Source organism: Palaemon carinicauda, chromosome 17 (genome assembly GCF_036898095.1).
Source record: "Palaemon carinicauda isolate YSFRI2023 chromosome 17, ASM3689809v2, whole genome shotgun sequence".
In the NCBI taxonomy this organism is placed as follows: domain Eukaryota; kingdom Metazoa; phylum Arthropoda; class Malacostraca; order Decapoda; family Palaemonidae; genus Palaemon; species Palaemon carinicauda.
In genome coordinates, this window is record NC_090741.1 from 57,352,770 (window position 1) to 57,373,455 (window position 20,686).

At 38.8% G+C, this 20,686-nt stretch overlaps 1 protein-coding gene across 6 annotated transcripts in view; it reads right to left on the bottom strand.

The window, feature by feature from the left end:
* Positions 1-20,686, bottom strand: part of LOC137656780 (serine-rich adhesin for platelets-like) — a 208,354-nt gene that overhangs the window by 88,436 nt on the left and 99,232 nt on the right. For 2 of the 6 annotated variants that reach the window (XM_068391057.1, XM_068391056.1), the window contains exon 2: positions 2,074-2,140. The gene's annotated coding sequence lies outside the window, so the exon portion shown is untranslated. Of the gene's footprint in view, positions 1-2,073; positions 2,141-2,294; positions 2,469-2,684; positions 2,715-2,857; positions 2,883-20,686 lie in introns of those variants that run through there. The other 4 variants (XM_068391061.1, XM_068391058.1, XM_068391060.1 and 1 more) reach the window with 4 other exon arrangements.

Genomic DNA, 20,686 nt, shown 5'->3' on the forward strand with positions numbered 1-20,686 from the left:
TGATTGTGACCATATCATAATGATCACTATATTGCATGTGGGTAAATATAATTCTCTTTGTACATAAATTATTTCCAAGGTACAATGCATTTAATATAATGAACTATTTCAGGTCAATTTTAAAAACATAACGCAAATAACCACACACACACACACACACACACACACATATATATATATATATATATATATATATATATATATATATATATATATATATTATGTACACATTTTGTGTTTATTATTGGTTCATTACTTCTCATATCATTTATTTATTCCCTTATTTCCTTTCCTCATTGGTCTATTTTTCCATGTTGGAGCCCTAGGGCTTATAGCATCATGCTTTTCCAAATAGGGCTGTAGCTTAGCAAGTAATAATAGTAATAATAATAATAATAATAATGTCACCAGTCATAGTAATCTACTCATTGGATATATACATATAAACACACACACACACACACACACATATATATATATTTATATACATATATATATATGTATATATATATTTATATACATATATATACATACAGTATATATATATATATATATATATATATATATATATATATATATATATATATATATATAGGCTATACATACATATATGTACATAAATAAATAAATAAATATATATAAATATATATATAGGCTATACATACATATATGTACATAAATAAATAAATAAATATATATAAATATATATATATATATATATATATATATATATATATATATCTATATATATATATATATATATATATATATATATAATGAACCGAAAGTATAAAACCATTAGACCCAACCACCCCAAAATGGTAAAAGGTGTCTGGTAAATAAATAACAGGTAAAAATACACTATACATTATTTATAAAAATCTATCTATAGACCTATAAATAATCCTTCATCAAATATCTTATTATTATACTATTATGATTCTACCGGTATCAATAATATAGACTAATAATGTCTACATATTTTCTTCTGAGCTTTGCCTGGTTTATAAATAAAAAAAGTAAACTAATAATAAAATAATAATGGCAAGAGAGAAAATTAATGACGTCTTCAAAACAACTGCCAAGAGATACACACACACACACACACACACACATATATATATATATATATATATATATATATATATATATATATATATATATATATATATATATATATACAGTATATGTGTGTGTATGTATGTGTGTGTTTCCAGTAAGGTTAACAAAATGGAAAATGTAAACGACAATCGTTTGTCAGTTTACCAAAAATCATGTATAGAGAGAGAGAGAGAGAGAGAGAGAGAGAGAGAGAGAGAGAGAGAGAGAGAGAGAGAGCGCTAATGACTAAAAATTGGCAAGAACATACTGATAGAGCCAACATGCATGGCCTTTCTCTCTAAACACTATTATTATTATTATTATTATTATTATTATTATTATCATTATCATCTAAGCTACAACCCTAGTTGGAAAAGCAAGATGCTATAAGCCCAAGGACGGGCTCTTCCAGGGAAAAATAACCCAGTGAGGAAAGGAAATAAGGAAATAAATAAACAATATGAGAAATAATTAACAATAAATAAAATATTCTACATATCAACAAACCAATTGAAGAATTCACCCAACAGAAGTGTGTAGATTTTTTTTTTAAAAACACCTATGGCATTCTGTAGAATTGTATTGAGCCTAAACCTATAAGGTTTATTTTATTGTTATTGTCTTAGTTAATGTTAATTACTTCTCTAATTGTTTATTTCCTTATTTCCTTTCCTCAGTCTGCAATTATCACTGTTGGAGCCCTTGGGCTTATAGCATCCTGCATTTCCATCTAGAGTTGTAGCTTAGCAAGTAATAATAATAATAATAATAATAATAATAAATGTTTTTTTTTTTATTCTATACATGCAGGTTTGAAAATACATTATGATGTTATACAGTCTGTATACATACACCCCTAGATAACTATAGACTACGCTACGTGTATGCATAGTAATGGCTACAACTAGATGAAGTTTACATGCAATTTATTTTCACCACAACAAACTCAAAATAAAAAAAATACCTACTTACCAGTCTTGTTTTGGTAATGCAGTTGCGTCATGCATATTAGATTATGCAACACTTTCTGAACGAAGCACTGAAATAAGAAGAAAAGAACACATTGAGGTTGGTGTTCGCTGAAAACAGATCGACACAAACACAGTAATCAGAAAAAGAACACATTGAGGAAGGTGTTTGCTATTTAGAGATCGACACAAACACAATAATCAACCGTCACAAACAACTGTCACCTTTATCCAAAACTGTTTTTCATCACAAACACGAACTGTTTATCACGGAGAGGTAAAAATCCTGGTTATTTTCACCGCTGTGGATTTCAGCAAACTGAATACTGGGGGCCTTCTGTATTCACTGTAGACACCTGTCACGTGCAACACAACAACAACATCCTTCACAACAACAACAACAACAAGAACAACGAGGTGTTGTTGAGGTTAAACGGTTCACCATAACACACAGAGGCCCCCCATTGAAAAAATATCTCTTCAATACCCCCTACCCCCCTCTTAAATACGTCAAAAATACGAGTTGGTCACGTTCAACTAGCCCTTAGCCTAGATACACAGAGCCACAATAGAAAGAGGCAGAGAGGCATAGAGAGAGAGAGAGAGAGATCATACGTAGACACTAACACACATACACACCAGACTGACTCGAAGCGAAGAATATGCTGAGTAGAGTCTCTCTCTCTCTCTCTCTCTCTCTCTCTCTCTCTCTCTCTCTCTCTCTCTCTCTCTCTCCCTTACGACTTTTCAAACAAGGACGCGCGCTCAGCCCCACACACACACACAACCTTCGAGCCAGACACCAGCACAGCAGCGGCGAGGAGCCAGAGACACTGGTGAGAGAGAGAGAGAGAGAGAGAGAGAGAGAGAGAGAGAGAGAGAGAGAGAGAGAGGAGGGGTAGGGGGAGTGGTAAGAGAAGAGAGAAGTTAGAGCCGCTGTGTAGGGAGAGGGAGGGAGCAAAGAGAGGAGCAGGAGGAGGATGAGGCGCAGAGCTAGAGAGAGCAGCGAGGGGGAGGGAGCAGGAGGAGCAGGAGCCACGAGGAGTCACTGGAGCAGGTGGCGAGGAGACATATAGAGGCGGGGAAAGAGAGAGATTCGTGAGCCAGAGCCATCAAGGGTGAAGGGCATGGCTCTTTTACGGCTCTTGGCTCAGAGCCCACTCCGACCAGGGGCTTATCGACTCTCTCTCTCTCTCTCTCTCTCTCTCTCTCTCTCTCTCTCTCTCTCTCTCTCTCTCTCTCTCTCTCTCTCTCCACGACGACTCTTCCCGCCCACAACGCCAGGCTTCGGTTGCTGCCAGTTCATAACAACCACATTTCTTTCGATAGAATTTATTTTTTTTTTTCGATTTAGTCTTTGGCGATATTTTGCGATCGCAGATATGAATTTATATAGTTTAATAATTCTTTTTAATAAAGATTATTAGGATGAGAAGAAATGAGGAAGCTTCGTTATACCTAAGAGTAATGTAAAAATTTTATGGAAATTAAGATTATGAAGTCCCACACATGAAAATAAACTAGTTACAAAAAGTGAAATATATATATATATATATATATATATATATATATATATATATATATATATATGTACATATATAATATATATATATATATATATATATATATATATATATATATATATTATCACGAAACTAGTCAATACTTAATCATATATATATATATATATATATATATATATATATATATATATATATATATGTATATATATATATATATATATATATATATATATATATATATATATATATATATGTATATATATATATATATATATATATATATATATATATATATATATTATCACGAAACTAGTCAGGACTTAATCTATATTTCATATATATATATATATATATATATATATATATATATATTACAGCCGTTTCTAATTCCCTGCAGGACAAAGGCCTCAGATATGTTAATCTATGTCTTTGGTTTAGTCAGTTTTCATCACCAAACTGGTCGATGCGGATTGGTGATGATGGGAGATTTGCGTCTGATCGCTCACAGCAAACCAACCTAGTATAGGTGGCCCTGACTAGAATAGCTTTGCTGATCATGGCGGTACGCAAACCCTTTCACCACGTTAAGGTATCCTCCCTCAAATCAAACTTCCACATAAACTGGTTAGTACACTTCCATTCTCTCTACATAACCAAACCACTGGGAAACGTTCTGACCCATCCTTAATCCTTAACTGTATTAACAGCTTATACTCATTCTTACACATGGAATCAACATTCACACTTCACTTCTCTTGCGGAGAGTTGGTTCAATAATACCTTTGTACAACTCAAGGTCTCTTGCTAACATTTTGAACATATGCTGCTACATTTATTCCTACTATTCTGTGACTCGCACCTTTTCTCAACTTGGTATTGAATCAACCTTTACAATTTTCTCCAATCCATATTATTAATTTTTCAATCTTTTTTGTTACTATTTGCTCTAATTACTTTACTCTTGCTCACATTTGCCCTCAAATTACTCCTCTTGCAGATATTTTCAAATTATCTCACCATATTTTGCAGTTTCTCTTCACTATCTCCAATCACCGTTTTCTCATCTGCAAACATCACCCACTCCACATATCGATTTACAAATGACCTTCTTGTAGTCCAATTTTGCACATAAATCTGCTGCAGCATTCCCTCCTTAAAGATGTTGAACAGCCAGGGTGACACAAGCAACCTTATCTGGCATCCCATTTCGCACCAAACCAGCCACTTGTACTCTAACGTGTCTCGCACCATCCCACAAACTTTCAATTCCTCAACATCCCCACAATGTCTAACACAAGCTTTTTGTTGGTTCATGTATAAGCCATAACCCCCATTTTCTTTACTTTAAAATTCTTCACATGACAGGTGATCCATTCCGTTTTAAGGCCCTGTTCCTGAATGGCCGAGGCAAGGGACAGTGACAAAGCCCTAGCTCGCAAGACAATGCCCTATAGATTGACCATATTCAGTTGATCAGCACCAAAGACCCCACTCCACCCAAGCTAGGACCAGCAATGGCTACTGATGACTCAGCAGGTAGACCTATAGGCTCCCCCAAACCCCCATCCTTATCTCACAAGGATGGTGAGGCTGAAGACACGACTAAAAACTATTGAGTTTGAGCAGGACTTGATCTCCCGTCTGGCGATTGCTGGAAGGGATGTTTCCAATAGGCCACCCCTATCAGTCTCTCTTACACTACCTTTACTTCCTCAGTCAATATATTACCATACACCACTTTTTTGGGTATACCGAGTAACGTATCCCAAAAATTATCACCTATAAATTTATAAAGTATATCATATCTTCACTACTATTATTCTGATATCCTTTCTGTACCTACTACCTTTAAAAGGCTTTTTATTCATCAAAAAGTTTCTTTTTTTCCCTTTTTCTGATGTTGTTACTGCTATATTTTACCCTCTCTTGCTTTATCCATGACTACCTAGCTCTCCTCTTGTATGCCTGCCACTGATCTTTTAGCATGCGACTTCACTTCAAATATGCTTCCCTTTTCATTCACTAAACCTTTTACCACATCACATCACCCCCAACTATCTTGATTCCGTTACTTAATCCTCATATACACACAAAAATACTCCCTGCTTAACCCCCAAGGCAGTCACTCAAAAAAAGCCTATGCTGGCCCTTCCTCACGTCTTTGATCAAAGTTTTATCTTCAATTCAGTTTTCCCTCATATGCTCTTCAAATACCCCAATCCAACTTACTTGTCTTAATTACCGTGACAGCCACATTTTTCCCCTCACCCCTAAAACTCATATTTATCCTAACTTTTGTTTCAACCATATAATGATCCGGTATAACCCCAGCCCCTCTTCTCACCACTACTGCAGCCATCATTTTGTGCTAATATACAACCTAGCAAACTCACTTTGATATATACAGTATTATCCATTAATGATGACGATGACCAGAATGAGGTCAAGGTTAATTCTATAATCCTATTTAAAGATGAAAGCATGATGCTGGGAGGAATTCAACAGTATCTCTGAATCCTATGATTACTAAACTTTAAAGAGTAAATGTGGAAAGGATTTTTTGAAATCTTGACAGGCAGAGGAACTCTCTTCCTAGATAAGACAGAAGCCACCTTTTCTATGGAGAGAAAGGGCATCAAGATAAAAGGAGAGGGTGCTATCTATCAAAATCAATTTTATTTGATTCAATCCACCAACGAGAATGGAAACCAAAGATGGCGCACACCATACATGGAGCCGTACTACCTGCACCAATAAGGTAAAAAAATCGAAAGAAAAAAACTTGAGCGATCTACAGGATGAACCCCTCTTTTGAATAATAATTAACCACTTTGATATGAAATTTATTCAAGAAGTTCTGGAATATCCAAAACACCCACAATATTGTTATAAAAGTTACATTAATATCAAAAGCAATAGAAGATTTAAAAAATAAAGGAAGCAGAGAAATAGGTGAAAACTGTGTTTTGCAGGTAGCGAGTTTGACCAATTCAAAGACACTCCTCCATTCAGTAGAGCTTTCAAGAATAGATTTAAAATGCCAACAGTAAGCAATTTCAGACTGGATGTAGGCAAAGAGAAGATAACTGGTTAGTGACGGCAGAGGAACTATTGAAAGCATGAATAGAGTATAAGGTAGATAACTGAAAGTCATGATAAAGATGGAGAAAAATAAGGGGAAACAAAATTGTGAAAAATGCGCAAGCAAGGAAGCGGATACTACACTGATGATGATAAAGCTATGTTAAGAGTTAATGGATGGCCCAGTAATCATTCTAACAATCTTCAATACTGTATGAGCATAAATTCCATCACGCCTTTGTTCTGCAGGGGACTAAAAACGCCTGCATTTATTGTTATAGCTGTTCATCAAGACAATCTTTCACAGAGAAGAGTATGGGTAAAAACAAGTCACTGAACTGGGACATCCTGGGATTACTCTTTTCAAAATGTAGGGATGGCAATCTACGGTGTATGGGGTACTATGACGTTGCCTAAAAGGAATTTTCATCCTTTAACTATTGCCTAAACAGCACCTATAAAGATGTCAACCTATCTTTATTGCCAGTCTATATTAGAGGTAAGGGCAGGGTTACTGATGAAAAAATTGCATAAAATTAACATTTTTACCCCCAGGCTATTTGGAACTTTCCAACCCTTAACCCCCAGGGTTTCTTTTACAAGCACATTTTGCTATATATATTTTTTAAATTGCTCTAACAGCCTTAATTTTTGTCATAGAGAGGTCAGGTTGGTCTCATTCTTTTGGAAAATGCCTGAAGTTTCTCAAAAAGTTATCAAAAATATGCAAGAAAAAATGTAAATAACAGTTTTTTGCAAGGACGTACCAGTACGTCCATGGGGGTAAAAGGATGAGTTTTGTGAAACGTACCAGTACGTCCATGGGGCTAAAAGGGTTAATCTCAGTCACAAGAGCAATATTCCGAATGTGAATACCGAGATAGAGAAAACAGTCTACAGTACAAATAATAAATATAAAGGCTGGGTCATTTAAAAATTCCTTGCTGAGTCATGTAGCAATGTAATCCAGATGCCTCAATAGTCAATATGACAAGAACCCAACGATCTTCCTATCTTGCTGGCAGAGATTACAAGGGTACACGATTAGGTGTACCCTTCATTAACTGTTACACTTCATGCGAAGTTAAGGAGACGTCTGACAGCTGTACATTGTGGCAGGTAATGCTATAGAACAAGAGAGAGACTGTTGGCAAAGCTGCCTGTAAGAAAAATTGGCTGAGCTTGCAAACATGTGATCAAAAGCATTTATATCAATTTTACACAAGTGTTTTACAGATAAATATTGTTATTTGCTTAACAGCACTTTGTGAAATCAATAAAAAAAATACTTTTGATCACGTATTTATTAGCTCACGAACTTTGTTCTACAGGCAGCGTTGCCAACAGTTTCTCTTTGGTAATCAGCGTTACCAGCTACTACGTATAGCTACCAGACGTCTCCTCAGCTTCCTACGAAGCGTACCGGAATTAATGAAGCCAACTGTACCACTAATGATAAAACTAAGCCAGAAATAAGAAATTTTCAATAATCAAGAGATCATCATTACATCAGGTCATAAGATATGGTTTCTGCCTTTGAGATTTATAACGGCTCTCCTGGGATTTCAAATAATATGTTCTAATCTTGAAACCGGTTTAAAAGCATTAGAATTTCTTTAATCTTTATTGTTCTTTTTCTTACAGTCTCGAGACCTTCAAAATCTAAAGTTCTCACTTTGCTATGAATCCCTAAACAACAAAATAACTGGAAGATTTTTGCCTCATTGAGATTCACCACAATCTTACTAAGAGAAATATAATCTTTTAATATAGATATACAAATGAATATTTAAACATGTCTTAGAGTTGACCGACTAACATTTGATATAAAATGTATATAAATTTAATATCAGTTTCCAATTCCAAAGGAGATTAGTACTAAATTTATAAGTACAAAAAAGAAAACAAGGAATAAACATGATGAAAAAATACAGCTGTAACTACACACAATGATTACATGCAGAATGACAGTAATCTTTCATAGAAGAAATGTAAAACCGAACGTCACAAGACTTAAATCTGGTTAATTAAAACAATATTGGGGGTTAAATGGCAAGACAAAATTGGAAACGAAACTATAAGACAGATTACTCAAGTGCCTAATGTGGATGAGACCATGGTGAGGGGTAGATAAAGATGGTTTGGGCATGCTCTTCGCACTCCCCAACAGAAATTAGTTCACCAAACTTTCAACTGGGCTCCACAAGGTACTAGAAGAGTTGGAAGACCCAGGCCCACATGACTGAGGAATATGAAGCGTGAAGTAGAAGATGATGAATGGAGAAGTATTGATGTGAAAACTCAAGATAAGACTGGCGAAATCTAACCGAGGCCCTTTGTGTCAATAGGCGTAGGAGATGATGATAATGAAAACAATATCAACAACAACCATTAAAAATCTGAAAGTACAGGACAGACCATACGTCAATAAACAGAGAAAAAAAATTTGATTTAAGAGTAAGAGATAGAATACAAGAAAACTATCAGACCGATTGGTTAGAAAGAAACATGGAGAATGTGAATAACCCCAAAACTTGAAGTAAAAACACAAAAGAAATAATAGATAGCAGGTGTTTATTCCACCTGAAGAAAGAGAGTCACATAACAGGAATTATGGTCCAATTAGTCAGGTGTATAAGCTACCCACTCTTGCCAGAATGAAGCAAGCATAACTATGAGAAAATGATTGAATAATCAAGCTAGAAGGCTTACAAAAAGGGAAATCATCCATAGAGATGGAAATCATCTGACATTAAGAGATGCATTAAATAAAACAGAAAACTAAAAAATTCGTTCTCTTCTTTCAACAGCACAGAACAGACCATGTTTTGGAAGACTGGCCAGAAGATTTTCAACAGCATAGAACAGACCATGTTATGGAAGAGTGGCCAGGAGATTTTCAACAGCATAGAACAGACCATGTTTTGGAAGAGTGGCCAAAAGATTTTCAACAGCACAGAACAGACCATGTTTTGGAAGAGTGGCCAGAAGAATTTCAACAGCATAGAACAGACCATGTTTTGGAAGAGTGGCCAGAAGATTTTCAACAGCATAGAACAGACCATGTTTTGGAAGAGTGGCCAGAAGAATTTCAACAGCATAGAACAGACCATGTTTTGGAAGAGTGGCCAAAAGATTTTCAACAGCACAGAACAGACCATGTTTTGGACCATGTTTTGGAAGACTGGCCAGAAGATTTTCAACAGCATAGAACAGACCATGTTTTGGAAGAGTGGCCAGAAGATTTTCAACAGCACAGAACAGACCATGTTTTGGAAGAGTGGCCAGAAGATTTTCAACAGCACAGAACAGACCATGTTTTGGAAGAGTGGCCAGGAGATTTTCAACAGCACAGAACAGACCATGTTTTGGAAGAGTGGCCAGGAGATTTTCACCAGCACAGAACAGACCATGTTTTGGAAGAGTGGCCAGGAGATTTTCACCAGCACAGAACAGACCATGTTTTGGAAGAGTGGCCAGGAGATTTTCAACAGCACAGAACAGACCATGTTTTGGAAGAGTGGCCAGGAGATTTTCACCAGCACAGAACAGACCATGTTTTGGAAGAGTGGCCAGGAGATTTTCACCAGCACAGAACAGACCATGTTTTGGAAGAGTGGCCAGGAGATTTTCACCAGCACAGAACAGACCATGTTTTGGAAGAGTGGCCAGGAGATTTTCAACAGCACAGAACAGACCATGTTTTGGAAGAGTGGCCAGGAGATTTTCAACAGCACAGAACAGACCATGTTTTGGAAGAGTGGCCAGAAGATTTTCAACAGCACAGAACAGACCATGTTTTGGAAGAGTGGCCAGATGATTCGCAACACCATTTTTCCGATGCAAAACTTTACAAAAGTTTGGCATAAAAGGATTTTAAAAAAATTATGACAAAAGTACCAATAAAAGCTAGGAATTCACTGTAATAGGAATGTCTTCATCTCACTTCCCCCACAACACTCCATCTCTCAAAAAGGTTATTCTGTCTTCCTCAGAAGATTGACCTATCATAATCATCATCATCTTTCCCACTGTTATCCCTATTGCATCAGTTACAAAGGGATTTCATGATCACATGTCCTTGCAGTCAACCATACTTGGTGGTAGTGCTAATCTGCAAGGCCACAATTTCCAGAGTTATTGGCAGTGGGCCTGGCCATTTGCTAAAAAGCAAGATTGCAAGACCGCAGCTGTCCATTCAATCACTTTCTATGACATGCACGATGTGCGGTGGTAGTATTCTTACACACCTACCCCGGGGGTGTAGAGTTCATATGCTATTTCTCAAAAGGTTAGTTTAGCTCTTCTTCAGAGCCTAGACCTACAACTCCCAATTTTTATCTCTCAAAAGTCACTCTATCTCTTCTTCAGGGACTTATCCTTGGTTATCCAGGCTTGACATTTCTTTCAAAACTTTTTGAGACATTCAGACTGATACTCAGGCCTCTTTTATACTACATCGTCATCATCTCCTCCTATGCCTATTGACGCAAAGGGCCTATTGTCATTTTTGCTTTCCATAGACTGACTAAATCCACAGAGGATTCAAAGGCTAAATTCATCCAAGTACAAACATCCTACTTTTGTACTACAAATGAAGAAATATTTAATTCTTGCCAACAGTTTTCTGAGCAATTTTTAGAACCCTCTTCTTCATCTCATCCATCTTGGTAGTTACAGGTGCTCTTTCAGGGAAAAGGCTTCACTCACCGAACACCATTTACAAGCCATCAGTTTAATCAGCGATTCTATAGGTCCTAATACTTCCCTTTTTAAACCTATGCTCTTTCCAGAAAAGATTTCCAAGGCACCTAGTAAGAATCATATCCCTGTACAATCAAGAGTCATGCAGGACATCCTGGCTCTTATATGCCTGTATTTGCTTCAAATAGACCATTTTCAAACTTATCCTTTCCTTGGACACAATAACAATTCAGTCCATTCTAAATGAAAGGGCACTTACTGCTACTTCAGTTTCCAATTTTATTATCAAATGTTAAACCCCATTTATCACGGAGGTCCTAGTAATGGTTTCTGTTTAGTTCCTCTAGGTCCATACTTACCTAACCATTTCACATTTTTTGCTTGGATCATATTTAATGGAGGTCTTTAAAGGATCACTTGCCATCCCTTTAAATATCACTTGGGCCTTTGACAGTCTGCACCATCCTGATCCTTTTTACTAATATTTCTACCAGAAATGATAAGGTCAAACATTTCATGAAGAGGTCAGTACAGTTAACACTATTGGGCATTTCATGCAGCCAAGGTATCAAAACAGTACAATGGTCTTATTTGACCATTTTTTTCAAATACTTTAGTATTTGGAAAACCTAAATTTTTCACATATCTCCTTAGCAGGAATGACTAATTGATCCTACCCTGACCTCTTCCCTTAATTCTATTTATATCAGCTACAAGTAGCTTCTTTGTCTACTCTACAAAGCAACAATTCTTCCACCACTTCACTAAAATCAAGAGATTCCCTCCCACCTTAGCAGGGCTGTAAACACCAAGTACCCATCTCCTTAAACTCACCCTGAGAGTTAATAATTGTTGCATTGCGCAATTCAACAACAGTGCCCCCTCCCCTTTTATTGCCCTGCCATGATACCCCCAGGGTTCCATCGCTTTCTTCAGGGATAGCTTCGCTATTTTCCCCTTCTATAAACCTTTCCTGGTTGTTTCTTTCAAGGGGGGAGGGTTGTATTTTTCTCATTCTTTCTCTCACAGGGACAAGGGAGAGGTTAGATAAGAGAAATGGATTGCCCTAACCGTTACACACTTGGTAAAAAAATAAGAGAATAGAAAGGATTATGTAACAAATATACTGTATACAGGCGTTTGGATGATTTCAGCTGAAGATGGAGCTGAAATTAAAAGCATGATGAATACAGTCGAATAAAGTGATAAAGTAACAGGCTGGAATAATGCAACAAAGCACCTCAAGAGAAAGAAATCAACACAGTAAGAGAAACAAAAAAAAGAGAGAGAGAGAGAGAGAGAGAGAGAGAGAGAGAGAGAGAGAGAGAGAGAGAGAGAGAGAGAGAGAGACTTATTGCTGTGTAGCGAAGACAATATTGCTACAATAAACCTCTTATATTGCCATACAATAAACATACACTGCTTCTTTACAACGAAGAGAAAGTATTGCAATACAATAAACATAGAAACGTCATCATCAACACGGAGGTTATTATTAAATTGAAAAAAAATACGACTTCTAATATAACTATACTCAATTTTTTTTAATGAGACGCATTTGTACCTACTCGCAGCGGTGCCCCTTTAGCTCGGAAAAGTTTCCTGCTACCTGATTGGTTAGAATTATCTTGTCCAACCAATCAGCGATCAGGACACTTTTCCCGACCTAAAAGGGCACCCCTGCGAGTCGGTGCAAATCTGCCTCGCTAAAAAGAATTGACTATAGGCTCTTGTTATTGAAAAAAAAAAAGAAAAAAAAATAGACAGCGTTGAAATCTTCTAAGGTATGTTGACGAATATCGTAAGTTATTGATAAATTTATTGGCAAACGCCAAGGTCAAGTAATAAAAGATTTCTCTGTTTAACAGATAGCTTAACTATGCATACTTCTTTGGCATTTAAAGGTCACTCGTGAGCGGCAGAGGCAGGGGACAAGACCAGATTGCTTTACCATGCATACCTCTTTGGCATTTAAAGGTCACTCGTGAGCGGCAGAGGCAAGGGACAAGACCAGATTACTTTACCATGCATACCTCTTTGGCATTTAAAGGTCACTCATGAGCGCCATAGGCAAGGGATATGACCAGATTGCTCTACCATGCATACCTCTTTGGAGTTTAAATGTCACTCATGAGCGGCAGGGACAAGGGATAGGACAAGGTCCTAGGCACTGACCATACATATGATCAGCGACCATGCCCTTTCTGAACCCATGGAAGGACCAGGGAGGTTAAGGCAATGACTGCTGTCTTCAGAGAGTGTTATCACTCACGACATTTCTAGTCTGTTCGCTGTTATTTCCAGTTAATAATAGTACTTGATTTAAAATGTCTGCTAATATATAATTATAACAATTTTTGATATGTGAAGGTTTATCACCAAAAACACTTATTTATATAGCCATTATTATTTTGTTTAAAAAAAACACACACTTGACCACACCAATGAAAAAGCAAAGGCCATCAAACAGTGCTAGAATGACAAAATCTGTGAACTTGAAGTTCCCTACTTATGCTATCACAAACAATAAAGATACAACTTGCATATCCAACTTTTTTTTTATCTGTAATCGACCTAACTACACCAGGACTCCTCGCTGCTAGGAGGAAGGCCGCTGGCGACTGGTACAACACATGAATATTCGCTACCGGGGTCTAAATCGATGTCAGGCAGGGCAGCCGATCGGGACTACGGTCTACCCGAAAGCCAAAGCAAAGGCCTTCAAAAAGAAGGCAACCGTGTTACCCCATCCACAACAACAACAACAACAACAAATGCAGCCCCTTCGAGTCCACTGCAGGACAAAGGCCTCACACATGTACTTATTCATGTCTGGGGTTTGGCCAGTTTTCATCACCTCGCTGGCCACTGCGAATCGGTGATAAAAGATATTCGTCTGATCGCTTACAACAAACTAAGCTAGTATGGGTAGCCCAGACTATAGTACAGCTTTACTGATCATAGCGATACACAACCCTTTTAACACATTAGGGTATACTATTCCAACATAAATATGTAGTCAATTTCCTACGAACCAAGAGACTGAGGCTCATCACAATAAACAATTTCAAAAAACTTTTGTGGTAGCCTATTGGAAACGTCCCTGCCTAGCGGTCTACTGGACGGGAGATCGAGTCACGCTCAAGCTTAATAGTTTCCAGTAGTGTCTACAACCTCACCATCCTTGTGAGCTAAGAATTAGGGGCTTGAGGGAGCCTATAGGTCTACCTGCTGAGTCATCAGCAGCCATTGCCTGGCCCTTCCTAGTCATAGCTTGGGCGCTGATCGTAGGTAGTAGGTTGGCCAGGGCACCAGCCACCCGTTGAGATACTATTACTATTGAGTTATTGGATCCTTTGACTGGCTAGGCAGTACTACATTGCCCCCCTCTCTCTGGTTATGGCTAATTTTTTCTTTGCCTACACATACACCGAATAGTCTGGCCTATTCTTTTCACAATCTCCTCTGTCCTCATACACCTGACAACACTAAGATTACCAAACAGTACTTCTTCATTCAAGGGGTTAACTACTGCACTGTAATTGTTCAGTGGCTACTTTCCCCTTGGTAACTTGGTATGGGTAGAAGACTCTTTACCTATGGTAAGCAGCTCCTCTAGAATGACACTCCAAAATCAAACCGCTGTGCTGTAGTCTTGCGCAGTGCCATAGCCTCTCTACCATGGTTATCCACTGTCTTGGGTTAGAGTTCTCTTGCTTGAGGGTGCACTCAGGCACGCTCTATCCATCTTTTTTCTCTTCGTGTTTTTTATGAAGTTTTTATAGTTTATATGATAGATCTAAATGCAGTTAATTATCTTAAAATATTTTATTTTTATTATTTTTACATCCCTTACCATTTATCTATTTCCTTTCCTCACTGGGCTATTTTTCCCTGTTGGAGCCCTTGGGCCTTATAGCCTCATGCTTTTCCAACTAGGGTTGTAGCATAGCTAGTAATAATAATAATAATAACAATAATATAAGGTTACTCTCTAGGCCATTTACTAGGGTACTGTCACTGTCCCTTGCCTCTGCCATTCATTAGTGACCTTTAAAACTTTACTGTGAGCATGATAAAATATATCGATTCCTATATACAGTACTTAACATTAAGCACATTCCTCTAACATAAGGTGATTCCATTAGAACGGAATCACATTCATTGCCACAAAAATCTTCAAAATAATTCATGAGTAATAACCAGCTCATTTCATCTAGCATTGTTTCGCGTGACATGAATCATAACCCAGTTATTAAAGGTTTAAATGACACTCAGAAATGGCAGAGGGAAGGGAAAAGACACTGCCAGAGAGCCTGACCATATATACATACGACCAGGACCCAAGACTCCAAGCTTAGGACCAATGAGGACCAGGGAACAGCTGCTCGTGACTCAGCAGGTAGAACAACAGGCTTTGCCAAACACCTATCAATCCCTAGTTCACAAGGTTGGTGGGGTTGCAGGCAATACTATAAACTATTGAGCTTGAGCGGGGTTCGCATTCCCGCCCAACAGATTATGAGACAGGTTTTTTTCCAATAGGCTACCACAAAGATCTTAAACACTAGTATATAATTACCTCTGCCATTGAAGTTTGGAGGTTATTTTTTTGCCCCTGTTTGTTTTTTTGTGAACAACTTCCTGGCCACAATTTTACTCAAATAGTGAAATTTTCAGGGATTAATTGTTATGTTGAAACGAGGAGGTGATTCTATTTTGAAAGTTCTAGTTCAAAGGTTAAGGTCAGGGACGAGCAAGAGGTCGACTGAATTAACCATAGGGCAAGGTAGTTTTGATGAAGCCGTCGTGGTGGTCTGCATTCTAAGTGCTTTTCTGGTTCAATAATGCAATCTACAATTTTCTTCTAATCACCAGGATAACTGGAGGATATTTTCCTACAAATGCAAGACCCAAGGGACCACAACTCGCTACCCAGACGTACCTCAAATTATGAACAAAGGAAGATAGGTGACCTTCACAACAATATTTCCCTTTCAACTAGCTCCGGGTGATACAATAGGCTGGGATATGTACCCCTGTCAGTACACTTACTTATATTGGAAAGTTACAAAGCGAAGGTTTACAGAGCAACCAATTACAATTAGAGGGGGGTCCATTAATACACTAAATGGCACCTGAAACAAAAAGTTTTTTTAAGAATGAGCTATCTTTAGATTTGATACTCTCCCTTAGTTAGATTTAATTAAACACAAACTCTTGCAATATGTGTAGTAACATAAAAAGGGGGGTCAAAGTATATTGTAGACCTCAGGAATCCTCACCTCCAACAGAGATGAAATTTATGTTAAAGATAACCTTGTTCCAATATTGAAACTAAAGATAGGCCTGGTTCCAAAAGTGAAACTAAAGATAGGCCTGGGTCCAATAGTGAAACTAAAGATAGGCCTGGGTCCAATGGTGAAACTAAAGATAGGCCTGGTTCCAATAGTGAAACTAAAGATAGGCCTGGGTCCAATGGTGAAACTAAAGATAGGCCTGGTTCCAATAGTGAAACTAAAGATAGGCCTGGGTCCAATGGTGAAACTAAAGATAGGCCTGGGTCCAATAGTGAAACTAAAGATAGGCCTGGTTCCAATGGTGAAACTAAAGATAGGGCTGGGTCCAATAGTGAAACTAAAGATAGGCCTGGTTCCAATGGTGAAACTAAAGATAGGCCTGGGTCCAATAGTGAAACTAAAGATAGGCCTGGTTCCAATAGTGAAACTAAAGATAGGCCTGGGTCCAATAGTGAAACTAAAGATAAGCCTGGGTCCAATAGTGAAACTAAGTGTCCAAATTAATCTTACACACTTTTAATATGCAGTATAAGATAATATATAAGATTGCCGATTTCTGTAACCTAATTACAATATTCGCCTATAAGGTAGATAAGTGTCTGTATAGACTGTAGAAGGTATCTCTTAGTAATTACACTTGCCTGTTGGGTCTTTCCAAATAACAACTTTTCTTATATTCTTATTCAACGTTAAAAGTGAATCTGAATTTGTTATTTTAATAAAACAAGTTCTTGGGACTAATGTTCCAACAATGAAAGTTTTTTCATGATAGTCTCCAATACTGTTATCATTATTAGCAAAGCTACAGACCTGGTTGGAAAAGCAGGATGCTATAAGCCCAAGAGCTCCAACAAGGAAGATAGCTCCGCGGGGAAAGGATAAAATGGAACAGAGAGAATAGTGTGCCTTAGTGTACCCTCAAGCAAGAGAACTCTAGCCCAAGACAGTAGAAGACCATGGTACAAAGGCTATAGCACTACTCAAGACAGTGGAAAACCATAGTACAGAGGCTATGGCACTACTCAAGACAGTGGAAGACCATGGTACAGAGGCTACGGCACTATTCAAGACAGTGGAAAACCGTGGTACAGAGGCTATGGCACTATTCAAGACAGTGGAAAACCGTGGTACAGAGGCTATGGCACTACTCAAGACAGTGGAAGACCATGGTACAGAGGCTACGGCACTACTCAAGACAGTAGAATACCTGGGTACAGAAGTTATGGCACTACTCAAGACAGTGGAAGACCATGGTACAGAGGCTACGGCACTATTCAAGACAGTGGAAAACCGTGGTACAGAGGCTATGGCACTATTCAAGACAGTGGAAAACGGTGGTACAGAGGCTATGGCACTATTCAAGACAGTGGAAAACCGTGGTACAGAGGCTATGGCACTACTCAAGACAGTGGAAGACCATGGTACAGAGGCTATGGCACTACTCAAGACAGTAAAATACCAGAGTACAGAGGTTATGGCACTACTCAAGACAGTGGAATACCATGGTACAGAGGTTATGGCACTACTCAAGACAGTGGAAGACCGTGGTACAGAGACTATGGCACTACTCAAGACAGTGGAATACCATGGTACAGAGGCTATGGCACTATTCAAGACAGTGGAAAACCATGGCACAGAGGCTATGGCACTACTCAAGACAGTGGAAGACCATGGTACAGAGGCTACGGCACTACTTAAGACTGTGGAAGACCATGGTACAGAGGTTATGGCAATACTCAAGACAGTGGAATACCATGGTACAGAGGTTATGGCACTACTCCAGGCAGTGGAATACCATGGTACAGAGGTTATGGCACTACTCAAGACAGTGGAATACCATGGTACAGAGGTTATGGCACTACTCAAGGCAGTGGAATACCATGGTACAGAGACTATGGCACTAAAGACAGTGAAATACCATGGTACAGAAGTTATGGCACTACTCAAGACAGTAGAAAACCATGGTACAGAAGTTATGGCACTACTCAAAACAGTGGAAGACCATGGTACAGAGGCTATGGCACTACTCAAGACAGTGGAATACCATGGTACAGAGGTTATGGCACTACTCAAGACAGTGGAATACCATGGTACAGAGGTTATGGCACTACTCAAGACAGTGGAAGACCATGGTACAGAGGTTATGGCACTACTCAAGACAGTGGAAGACCATGGTACAAAGGCTATGACCCTATTCAAGACAGTGGAAAACCATGGTACAGAGGCTATGGCACTACTCAAGACAGTGGAAGACCATGGTACAGGGGCTACGGCACTACTTAAAACAGTGGAATACCATGGTACAGAGGTTATGACACTACTCAAGGCAGTGGAAGACCATGGTGCAGAGGTTATGGCACTACTCAAGGCAGTGGAAGACCACCGTACAGAGACTATGGCACCACTCAAGACAGTGGAATACCATGGTACAGTGGTTATGGCACCACTCAAGACAGTGGAATACCATGGTACAGTGGTTATGGCACTACTCAAGACAGTGGAAAACCATGGTACAGAGGTTATGGCAATACTCAAGACAGTGGAACACCATGGTACAGAGGCTATGGCACTACTCAAGACAGTGGAAAACCATGGTACAGAGGTTATGGCACTACTCAAGGCAGTGGAATACCATGGTACAGAGGTTATGGCACTACTTAAGACAGTGGAATACCATGGTACAGAGGTTATGGCACTACTCAAGACAGTGGAAAACCGTGGTAGAGAGGTTATGGCACTACTCAAGACAGTGGAAAACCATGGTAGAGAGGTTATGGCACTACTCAAGACAGTGGAAGACCATGGTACAGAGGCTATGGCACTACTCAAGACAGTGGAAGACCATGGTACAGAGGCTATGGCACTACTCAGGACAGTGGAAAACCATGGTACAGAGGCTATGGCACTACTCAAGACAGTGGAATACCATGGTACAAAGGTTATGGCACTACTCAAGACAGTGGAAGACCATGGTACAGAGGTTATGACACTACTCAAGACAGTGGAAGACCATGGTACAGAGACTATGGCACTACTCAAGACAGTGGAAAACCGTGGTACAGAGGCTATGGTACTACTCAAGACAGTGGAAGACCATGGTACAGGGGCTACGACACTACTTAAAACAGTGGAAGACCATGGTACAGGGGCTACGACACTACTTAAAACAGTGGAATACCATGGTACAGAGGTTATGACACTACTCAAGGCAGTGGAAGACCATGGTGCAGAGGTTATGGCACTACTCAAGGCTGTGGAAGACCACCGTACAGAGACTATGGCACCACTCAAGACAGTGGAATACCATGGTACAGAGGTTATGGCACTACTCGAGACAGTGGAAAACCATGGTACAGAGGTTATGGCAATACTCAAGACAGTGGAACACCATGGTACAGAGGGTATGGCACTACTCGAGACAGTGGAAAACCATGGTACAGAGGTTATGGCACTACTCAAGGCAGTGGAATATCATGGTACAGAGACTATGGCACTACTCAAGACAGTGGAATACCATGGTACAGAGGTTATGGCACTACTCAAGACAGTGGAAAACCATGGTACAGAGGTTATGGCAATACTCAAACAGTGGAACACCATGGTACAGAGGCTATGGCACTACTCAAGACAGTAGAAAACCATGGTACAGAGGTTATGGCACTACTCAAGGCAGGGGAATACCATGGTACAGAGGTTATGGCACTACTTAAGACAGTGAAAAACCATGGTACAGAGGTTATGGCAATACTCAAGACAGTGGAAGACCATGGTACAGAGGCTATTACAGAGGCTATGGCACTACTCGAGATAGTGGAAGACCATGGTACAGAGGCTATGGCACTACTTGAGATAGGTGAAGACCATGGTACAGAGGCTATGCCACTAGTCAAGATAGTGGAAGACCATGGTACAGAGGCTATGGCACTTCTCAAAATAGTGGAAGAATATGGTACAGACTAGAGAACAATGGTTTAATTTTAGAGTGTCCCTCTCCTAAAAGGGGTGCTTA